The following is a 9,099-nucleotide window of genomic DNA, read 5'->3' as shown; positions in this document are numbered from 1 at the left end:
GTGAAACTCCATCTCAAAAAAAAAAAAAAAAAAATCCTCTTAAATAGCCTGTCTTCTCCCACATTTCCATTCCCTATGGCAGCTGCTCTTCCCTCTATTTCTCTTTAAAAAACATCTTTGGCCAGGCACAGTGTCTCATGCCTGTAATTCCAGCACTTCGGGAGGCTGAAGTAGGTGAATCACTTGACCCCAGTAGGAGGAGGTTGCAGTGAGCCGAGATTGCACCACTACACTCCAGCCTTGGGCGACAGAGCAAGATCCGTCTCAAAAAAACAAAAACAAAAACAAAAAAAGCAAAACGTCTTCAGCCCTTCTGGGCACACTTCTACGTCCCCGCTACCAAAAACTGCGCTGGTGCACTGGAAGAGAGTCCAGTGAAAGCTACATCTGTCCTCAGCCCAAACGATAAGCCGCAGTGCCTGAGCCATGCCCTCATCCAGCATGACAGTGAGCTGTCTACCCGAAGTCTGTGGTCCCAAGTCAACGATGAGGGACTCATAGCAGAAAGATCTAAGGCCTTGCACATACACACGTTTTAAAAACAATGAAACAATGAATAAAAGTTCTGTAGTGACGGCCAGTAGTGACAGTCCACGAGGGGACTTCCTGGTACTTTCCCCTGTTTCATACTTTTCTTGTTACTATAATCACAGTCTCTACCTTCTCTAGAAAGATGACTAAAACATGTTTAGGACATCTGGGCAGCTGTACTGAGATCCCAGCATGTGGCAATCCAGCCATTACGGGAGCTGCACTACTGAAGCACAGGTGCGTCCTGCCCGCTCTTAAGCCCAATTAGGAGGCAGGGGTCTTTGATGGTGGAACAGAGTGGACCCTGCTGTGCATGATGTACCCAGGCTGTGTCATCTGCATTTGTGGCTTGTCCCATGACCCTTTGGCCCATCCTGCTGTGAGGGTGGCTGTTGGTCAGGGTTGAGAGGTCAGAGAGGAGTGGGCAGGTAGCTTCAGGCCCCATGGTGGTGTTGGCCTGGGCACCTGTTGGATCAACTCAATAGCTGTACCCTGGAGTTCCTGGAAGCTGCCTTCTGCTCAGCCAGGCCTGCTCGTGGACGGAGCCCATGCCAGCTACATGTGCCAAGGAAGCCACAGCTTGGCTAGTGAGCAATGCAATTCTGGGAATGTTCAGGTTCTCTCTGTTCTTTCCTCTCTTGCAAACCATGGGCACCCTTGGGTCCCTTGGGGGTCACTATGTTACACCTGCTTTTTATCTGTCTGGGCAAGAGCTGCTCAAGCCACACCTTGTGACACTGAGGTAAGAGCAGAAGGTTGCGGAGTGTGAAGGCTGGGGTGTGTGCTAAGGCCCTGTGTGCTGGATTACTCCTTGTGTGTCTCATTGCTTACAGGATTTTTTTTTTTTTTTTTTTTTTTTTTTGAGACAGGGTCTCACTGTGTCACCCAGGCTGGAATGCATTGGTGTGAACATAGCTCACTGCAGCCTCAGACTCCTGACCTCAAGCAATCCTCCCGCCTTAGCCTTCCAGGTGCTTGAGGTGAGAAACAGACTTTTTCTCCTTTAAGAATTCATTATTTCTCCCCTTGGGCTGTTCAAACCCACACAGGAGCAGGAACATTGCTTTCGATTGCCAAAGAAATGACATAATGATCCCGATGATCAAAATGTCAAGAACACAGTGTCTTGGGCTGAGATGGTGAAGGCAGCATTCAGGCAGCGATGATCTGGGGTGATAGGAGTGGCTGGGGGGAGACCGAGGCCTCCCTTCTTGTAGGGTGGGACTCGGTCTTTCCTCTGCCTCATTGCTATTATTGTCTTGTTTTATTTTTGCTTTTGTTTGTTTGGGTAGGTGAAAAGGCAGGTCGAGTGAAGAAGAGCAGGATGGTTCATTTTTATCAAGCATCACCTGATTCAAAATGTAGCCACTGAAAAGAAGCAATCATTTTTGGCCTGCGTCTCTGAGGATAAGACAGTGCGTGGGTGATGGATGCAGCCCAGGTGGGAGCTGTCTGCAAATAACCTAGCTGCTTCCTGTGGCCCTGGCCACCCTGCTGCCCTCAGCTGCTCCCACGGAGGCCACCTGCTCCCCTAACACTGAGCTGCTCACCTAGTCCAGCCACCAGCGACGGCCCCCGGCCTTTGAGGTGTCTATTCTCTCCTCTCTCACTCCACTGCCACTGGCTTCCAGTGCTCTCCAGCCTGTATAGAAACTTCTCACTACTCTGCCCTCGCTCTTTTAGCAGGCTCCTTATGCTGCTGACTCCACCTCCCAGGCAAATCATTCTAATTTAATTCTTTACAAGTATTCTCCCTCCTGGAGTGCTGGGCTCCACCATGGGGGCGAGTCAGGGCACATCACCCACAGCTTTCCAGACACCCGGGGCCCAGGGCCCGTCCTGCTGTGAGCGTGGCTCCTTCAGCCTTCTTCCTTCTTCGCCTGTGGGGAGTTAGACATCTGCGAACCTCGTGCTCAATCCCCGCCTCTGTCAGGGCCTGCTAAGCCCATAAGACATATCTGCATGTGTCAGAATATGTGCAAGCTTTTGACAGGATTCCAGTTCTTCCCCATGGAGCTTTTGGCAAACGAAGGGTGTGGTTCAACAGCTGGTCTGATGTCCCTTAACCTCCCCCACACCAGCACACCAGGACTGTCTCTGTCTCCACATTCCAGCATATCTGGGTCTCAGCTTTGACACAATCAGACACTGTTGCTGAAGTTTTTATGTTTATATGACAGAAGAAGCTGTCACCCCTCCCCTGCCCCCCCGCCCCCACCCACCTGTTATAAGAAAGGGCTCCAAGGTCTTGAGACCACATGCAGGGGATGGGAAAGCTGACATTAAAGGGGAATGAGGTCTTTCTGTGATTCCAGCAGCCTCAGGAGGAGAACGTCAAAAACCGAAATCTCCTCTGCCCAGGAATGGGGACCTGCTGACTTCAAGAGCAGAACAGGTGCCTGGCTAGTGGGGGAATTCCCCAATGTGGACTTAAACTCTAGTGTCTCCGAGAACACAACCAACATTTGTCTTTAGGAGATGTGCTTGTTTGAGTAGATGAGCTAGTGAAAAACCCAGCTGGCCTGCAGCCCTCCCGGCAGATGCTGAAAAGGAAACCTGACTAGGGGATGCCGCCCACCCTGGTCCCCAGAGAGCTGCGTTGTTTCCTCCCACCAAGGCCTTTGGATCCGGCCACAGCAGGCATCCCTGGGCACCTGGCTGAAGCTGGAAACTCAGGATAAGAATGGAAGCCCTGGAAGGGAAGAAGAACCGAGGAGTGAGCTTGCCCTGTGAGAAGGGGTGGAGCTCTTCAGAGGTCGGGGGTGAATTTATGAGACACCTGAGGAAATGGAGGCTGTGCTGGAATAGGGGAGCTTGGATGAAAATCAGAGAATGAGAAGGCCGGGTTCAGAAGGGTGGCAAAGTCCCTGGGCGTCCCCCTCGAGGGGGATGACGTCATCCAGGGCCACAAGGAGGACCAAGGCTTTAGGCGGAACCTTAGTATTTACCCTCCTGTGTTGTAATTCTGCCTTATTGTGGCTTTCTAAAAATTGCGGAAAGATGTACATAAGAGTTAGCATTTTAACCATTTTCAAGTATACAATTCAGTGGCAGTAAGCACATTCACGATGTTGTGCAACCATTACCCCACTGATTTCCAGAACTTTTCATCATTCCAAACACAAACTCTGTACCCATTAAGCAATATTCCCCTTTCCCCCCAAACCCCCAACCCTGCAGCCCCTGGCGACCTCTGCTCTACTTTCTATCTCTTTGAATTTGACTACTCTAGGTATCTCAGATACTCAGATAAAGGGAATCATATAATGTTTTTCCTTTTGTATTTGGCTTATTTCACTTAGCATGTTTTCAAGGTTCATTCACGGTACAGAATATATCCAAATGGCATTCCTTTTAAAGGCTGAATAGTATTCCATTATATGTAGACACTACCTGACAGTCAATGAATGGGCTCGCTGCCATATGTGCATAGAAACCCATGCTGTGGCTTTTTTTTTTTTTTTTTTTTTGGAGTCAGTGTCTTGCTCTGTCGCTCAAGCTGCAGTGCGGTGGCATGATCTCGGCGCATTGCAACCTCCACCTCACAGGGTTTAAGCGATTTTCATGCCTCAGCCTCTCAAGTAGCTGGGACTACAGAGGCACACCATCATGCCTGGGTAATTTTTATATTTTTAGTAGAGACGGGGTTTCGCCATGTTGGCCAGGCTGGTCTCAAACTCCTGACCTCAGGTGATCCACCCGCCTCAGCCTCCCAAAGTGCTGGGATTACAGGTGTGAGCCACCACGCCTGGCCTGATTTACAGTATTTGAAATCAAATCCATCCTCAGCATTTCCCCAAGGGGATCAGGGCAGGGCACCCAGCAACATGCTTCCTTTAGGTGTGTTGCAGAAGCTTAGCTACTGACACGACGCTCTCTCCTGTTGCATTTAAAACTGGAAACAACTGAAACGGTCAGCAAAGTGAGATGGCTGTGGAAATCATGGTCCATTTATATTAGCCTTCACCAATAATGTCCTTCAAGATTTTTTAGTGAGATGGGCAAAAATCTCATGATATAAAATTGAATACAAAAAAAGCAGATGACAAAAGACATATATAATGTTATACATTTGTAATACATCTTAATACATCTCTTTCCTACATATATATACATGCAGGAAATGATAGTGCATTGTGGTGAGATATATGTATATATATAAAAGCAGGAAAGAGATGTGTTAAGTATAGTTTGTCTCTGGAAGATGGGGTGAGGAATAGTTTTTGTCTTTTCTAAATTTTTCATAATTTTTTTTACCGTAAGCATACATTATTTGCATAATCAGAAAAAAAGCACTGTACATGTGGAAGTGGCAGGTATGCATGCATACATCCAGCACTGTTCCATCTGGCCAGAGAATCCTGTGTCATCTCCTTACATTCATCTCTGGGTGGTCACCCATGTCAGGACCGTGAGGGGCCCATGAAAGAGCCAAAAAGAATCCTCAAAAAATATCTACTCACAAAATTCTCCACATAACCTGGTCTCAGGAAGGAAAGGGTGGAATCTTGTTACCATATTAGCAAGAGTGGCTGTGCACACGCTTGCAGGGAAGAACTTCCCTATTATGACACTATTTTTAAAAACAGGCTTTCCCGTACTTAATCTGTTTTGTACATGATCCTCTCTCTGCCCCTCCCCATCCTACAAAAAAGAAGACGTTCGTTTTTATGTGTGTGTTAATGGTAATTCTGTTGGTAAGGTTAGGTCCTATTGCCTGGCCACAAAGGGGAACCCATTTAAGACCTCTGTCCCTTGTGGTTCCATGGCCTAGGAAGGCATGCATAGGAAGGCAGTCACCACACAGTCCAGGAAGAGAGCCTGACGTTCCCACTCAGCTACCGGCTCACTTGGGTTAAAAAACGTCATGGGCAGACAGGCTGGCCAAGTTCTCTTTGGATTCAATAGCAATGTCGTTTATTCTTATATATTTACCTATGCATATTGTATTTCATGAGAACAGGCTTCAAGATGGCATGCTAGCATTTGTTTGCTTTTATTTATTACATTTGTAAGTATTGGTTTATAAAATTTTATACTGTAATAAGATGTTAAAAACAAATCAGAAGAAAAGTAGAAGGAAAGGAGGCCGGGGAAATTAGTGTGCAGAACACTTGCCGTAAGGCCTTGCAGAGTTACCAAGGTTGGATGGAAAACTCAGCCGGGAGCTTCCTAGTGGTTAAGGAGGATCCCAAACAGAGGGTCGCGTTAGAGCTGATTGAGCTAGGAGAGGACCATGAAGCCAGCACTCTTGCTTGATGGACTCTAACCATCTTAAAACACTGTCAACCAATAATTGAAAACTCACCCGGAGTCCAACAACAGCCATGTGCAGACACAATCTCCTGGGGTAGGCAGAGAGGACAGAGACACGTCCCAGCTGCCAGATTCATTGCTGCTATCTTCTGAGAAGCTGGCAGTCAATACCAGGAACTGAACAGCGCCCAGAGAACAGCAAACTAGGGCTGGGTTTTAAAAAGCTCTTGCCCAACTTTATAAAGTCTAAACGAGTTTTGGTTTTATCCTAAAATGTTGGTAAAATTCCTTAGCCTGGTATTCAAGCCCACCACAAGCCAACAGCAACAAATATATTAGCCTTGGTCCCATTTCTCCACATCACCTGTCATTCCAGTTGAACACTGGCCTCAGGCTCGCCGTGCCTGCTATTTCGCATCCCTTCCCCTTCTTTGCACAACTCTTTCCTTTAACCTAGAATGCTCTCCAGAATGATCTCCAGATGGGGTCCTCTGGGGCCCAAGGGAAGCCCCACCTAGAAGAGAATGTTAGAGCATTCACAAGGATCTCTTTTACTGATAAGAACACCAAAGCCCCTTGTGGGATAATTAATGAGTTTCTCTTCTATTTCCATTTTATCTTCTAGGAGGACAGCACATTGCACCCTCACCTCCTTTGCAGTTAAGTGTGAAATAGTGCCAATAGAGTGTGAAAGAAAAGAAAGAAGATGGTTCACCTCCAAAGAAGGTGATTCCCCACTGCTGTGTCCCTTCTATCAACTTGATACAAAAAAACACAATGGCCCCAGGAACCACGTGTTGAGATGAGAGAGATAAAAGATGGAAAGAGACTGGAGCCCTGAGTCACCACCTGGAGGAAAACTACCCACCCATCAGGAATTTCTACTACACATTTGGGAGTTTTTGGGTTACAGTAGCTACTTTAACTAAAACACCCAGAGACAAGAGCTATTACTGCACAAATTGCTTAAGTTACCTTTTTGTATGTTTGGGTCCTCTCTGTTCGATGAGACTGCGCGTTCCTTTGAAGCACATCTATTTAAAATTCTTATATCCCCAGAGAGCCTAGCAAAGAGTATGCACGGAGTGAGCCTTCAGTAAATGCTGAGCAAATAAGCTCCTAATGGATGAAACTGGGTCTTCGAAGTTTGTTCTGACCAGTACTTAGTATAGGATTTTGTGCTGTTGGTCACTTTTCATAAAGGTTCTTGCTATTAAGGAACTTGACATCCAATGTACTCATAGAGAGTAGAAATTCAGGGGAAACGAATAGAAATGTCCAAAAATCCATTTAAAATTTCACTGACAGGTATTTATCTCTTTAATCCTGGAAGTTGTTGCATGTAAGGGAAGGTTCAGTAGAATGAAAACAGGACTGTGAGCTGGGAGGAGATTTGGGGTCTCTTGGCCAACTCTGCCACAAATTGTGTTACCTTCAACTTCCCTGCCTGTAAAATGAAGTCAGCGGTCCCTAAAATGAAATTCGGACTAATGGCAAATTTGATTATACATCGATAGGTTCCCCATGTGATTTTAACACACAAATCAGATTTTGGAACCATTAGGTAGGTGATCTTATCTTATGAGTCTATCTTTTTCAACATGGAAAAATAAATTTGTTTTGCTGACCAAAGGCTGTGTAACTTAGAACTGGAAAGAGACATGGAATTGAATAACCCATCTCTAAGGGGCAAAAAAATGAAACACCTTTAGTTCGTTCAAAGATGAAATGGAAAAATAAACATGTTTTAAGATGACTTGGTAGAGAAAATATTTTCTTTGCCAGGATATTAGAGAATTTGTTGAAAGTTATTAAACAGGAGAGTCAAAGGTTTCATTGCAGGAACTTAATAAATATTTGTTTATTAGCTGATTAATGTGCTGATCCAAGCAGAGAAGGAATCTTGTCTTTGTTTTAAAGTCAGGATTTCTAATTTCCCTTTCAGGATAAAAATGTGCTCTGTGTTCAGCTAAGCAACCTAAACTGTCTATTCCATTATTCAAACAAACACCAAAAAGGATTGAATGTATCCTCTGGCAACCAAAGATAATACTCCCAGGTCAAGCTTCTTTCAGGCAGATATTAATGGCTACTTTTAGTTATTGAAAAATATTGCATAATTCATGCGCTGTGCTTGATGAAGCAGATCCAAACTCTGGGGCCCTCAGGAATTTGAGGCAGAATTCCTTACTCTTTGAGGGTGTCTTCGTTCCCCACCCTGGGTGTTTATCATGGCTCTGAGCAAAACCCAAAGGATGACAATGGCATAGCTTTTCAAAAAAGAGATCATCCAATGTCCTTTCTAAAGTGCAACAGTCAGAACTATTGATTCTGAAATGGAGCCATTTCCAGTGGCACCAAAGAAGTGATATATTATAGAATTAGAATATGTCTTCTATTCAGCACATTCCAAATCACTCTCTATTCAGACATACTCAAAATGTATTTTTATTCAACATATTCAAAATGTTCATCCTTCAAAAAGTGCTTCCCCCATTAGCCAGGCCCCTGCAAGTCAGTTGTTCCCACCTTTATTCCACTGATTTGGAGGTCATTTGAATGCTGTTTGCTCTGTTAAGATGCTGTCATTTGAACAACACACTCACATTTCAGGCAAATTTGAATCATGCAAATTTTAAATAATGCTATGTAAAATAGCAATAAAATACTACTGGAGATTGCTCAATTTCAAAATGGACAACATTTGAAATAGTCCAAATTCCTCCAAATTTGCATGATTTATCCGGAATGGCATAACAAATCCAGAGCACAGCCAGTGAAACGTACATCGTGTTTGGACCCTGGTCTGGTGGCTGTGCCACAGTTGTGGTAAACAGAAACCTCCACAGGGAAACCTCCACAGGCCTTGGTCAGTATGACGGGCAGTAGTACAGTGAATCGAAGCAGATGTTTTCCTGAGTGATTTTTGTGGCTATAGTGCTGTTTTGTTTTTTTTTAAATTCATTGTGTTAATAATTTAATATTTTTTCTATCCTATGAAAGTATCATGTAAGCTTTTATAACATGGTGGCACTGAAAACGCGCTGTAAATTATACTCCATTCAGTATGACAGGGGAATAGTTCCAGGACCCCCGGCACCTTCCACCCCAGGATACCAACATCTGCAATGCTCAACTAACTGCTAGAAAATGGCCTACGATCTACATAGAACCTACTTACATCTTCCAGTATACATTTTTTTTTTTTTTTTTTTTGAGACGGAGTCTAGTTCTGTCTCCCAGGCTGGAGTACAATGGCACGATCTCAGTTCACTGCAGCCTCCACCTCCCAGGTTCAAGCAATTCTCCTGT

At 45.0% G+C, this 9,099-nt stretch overlaps 1 long non-coding RNA gene across 1 annotated transcript; it reads left to right on the top strand.

Moving 5' to 3' along the window:
* The first annotated feature begins 1,117 nt into the window (after positions 1 to 1,117).
* On the top strand, positions 1,118 to 7,542 carry LOC129480361 (uncharacterized). Its single transcript, XR_008657012.1, has 3 exons — positions 1,118 to 1,273; positions 3,028 to 3,260; positions 6,413 to 7,542. It is a non-coding gene; the product is annotated as an uncharacterized lncRNA (long non-coding RNA).
* The last annotated feature ends 1,557 nt before the right edge of the window (positions 7,543 to 9,099 follow it).

The sequence above is a fragment of the Symphalangus syndactylus genome, chromosome 4, assembly GCF_028878055.3.
Source record: "Symphalangus syndactylus isolate Jambi chromosome 4, NHGRI_mSymSyn1-v2.1_pri, whole genome shotgun sequence".
NCBI classification, from domain to species: domain Eukaryota; kingdom Metazoa; phylum Chordata; class Mammalia; order Primates; family Hylobatidae; genus Symphalangus; species Symphalangus syndactylus.
Note: the sequence above shows the minus strand (reverse complement) of the source record. Positions and strands in the feature narration are given on the sequence as shown.